This window comes from Camelina sativa, chromosome 4, assembly GCF_000633955.1.
Source record: "Camelina sativa cultivar DH55 chromosome 4, Cs, whole genome shotgun sequence".
Lineage (NCBI taxonomy): Eukaryota > Viridiplantae > Streptophyta > Magnoliopsida > Brassicales > Brassicaceae > Camelina > Camelina sativa.
Genome location: NC_025688.1, coordinates 10,664,178 through 10,666,111, shown reverse-complemented (window position 1 = coordinate 10,666,111; position 1,934 = coordinate 10,664,178).

Below are 1,934 nucleotides of genomic sequence, written 5' to 3'. Positions count from 1 at the left end.
ACTTGGGAGCCTGAGGCGAGGATGAAGGCAAGGTTTAAGAAGTGGTATGAGAAGCAAGCCGCGACTTGAGCTTGCCTTGCCTGGTCCCATCTGTAATCCGTGGCTGGAGCGCGAATGGAGTATTCCAACCCATCTCTCTTGTTTACTTGGTCGCTTGGGGTGGTTGGTTGTGCGACTAAGTAACAAGATGAGGTGGTGTTTGGGGTACAAAGTTTCCGCCAGGTTGTGTGTTGGAGGAAAGTTTCCTGTTTTGGAAGTTCTATAAGTGGAAAGTTTCCAGAAGTGGAAAGTGCTAAAAATGGAAAGTTTTATGTGAGTTAGAATTTGTCCATTTTTTTGTGGCGGAGAGCCTTGGAGAGGGCTTGTGTGGCCTTTGTGGCGGACTTTTGAGTCATTGCGCCGTGTGTGGCGGTCTTTTGAGTTATTGTGTGGCCTTTGTGGCGGGCTGTTTAGCCATTGTGTGGCCTTTGTGGCGGGCTGTTTAGCCATTGTGTGGCCTTTGTGGCGGGCTGTTTAACCATTGTGTGGCCTTTGTGGCGGGCTGTTTAGCCAGAGTGTGGCCTTTGTGGCGGGCTGTTTAGCCAGAGTGTGGCCTTGGTGGCGGTCCTTTTTAAGACATTTGTTTGGCCTTGGTGGCGGTCCTTTTAAGGACATTCGTTTGGCCTTGGTGGCGGCCCTGTTTAGGACATTTGTTTGGCCTTGGTGGCGGTCCTGTTTAGGACATTTGTTTGGTCTTTGTGGCGGCCCGTTGGGCAGTGAGATGATCCTTGTGTGGTCATGAGGTATTCTAGTGAGGGGATATGTTGTTGGTAGGGCATCATGTTGTCTTACGCGAGCCACGGGAAGGAAACCTGGATAGGGATAGGACTCAGACATGTTCAGAATTGTTTGCTCGCGACTCTTGGGGGACTTAGGTCCTCCTAGTACCGTCATATTCTAAGACTTTGTGGCTTGGGAGTATGGTTGGTATATCGACTTCAGATGACAATCCGGGGGCGCTCTGTAGGGTGGCAACCCGAGAGACGAGTATTGGGCTCCCTTATATACATTATAGTATGCGGGCTTAGGCCCGATGAGGAGCCAATATTATGGCATGCAGACTTCGGTCTGATGAGGAGCCAATAAAAACTCAAGGTTTAGGCATGTGAGTAAAAAGAAGAGTCCATAAGTCGAGAGCGAATAATGCCTGGAGCGTGAGTTTATCGCCTAGAGGTGACCTTCTGTAGATCGGTCGGAGGAGTGCGGGCCGTGGAGACAGTAGCACGGGAGTCCTTGGCTGAGGGTTGTTCGAGATTCGAGGACAAATCTAAATTGGTTGAGGGTTGTTAAATAAGCCATGGTCATGCACTATGTGCATCGGTCGATGCAAGGTTGTTTTCTGCGGACGAGTTTAAGTGAAACGCTGCGTTTTGGGCAAAGGAAAAGGGGAAAAACCCTTAAGTCGTTTCTTTTGTCTCATTAGTTGTTTTGACCGCTTTTGAGAGAGAGAAAAGAGAGAAAGAGTGTTCTTGGAGATTTGAGGCTGTTCCTGTAGAGATTTGTAGCTGGGATCGTTGTAGGAGCTTCCTAGGAGCGTTGGTTTGCTTGTTTGAGGGTCAGATTCGTCTTGGCAAAGGTAAGTGCATGACCATGACTTATCTAAGCTCCAGATATCTCTGATTTGTTTGTTATGTGTTGTTAGGCTTGTTAGATTGTTGTTTGGGACGTTTGGAAGCTTTCTTATTGCTTGGGATTGAGTTTTGTGGTTGTACGATCAAAGATCCGGCGAGAAGCTTTGGGAGAAAATGATGCTCGACATTGCATCAGTCGATGCACTTTGTGCGTCGGTCGATGCAAATGCGAGGACGGCGCGTAAATTCTTGGGTTTTTGTGCTATGTCGAGCATGCGTCGGTTGATGCAATGGGAGCATCGGTCGATGCAAGTTAGCCTTGCA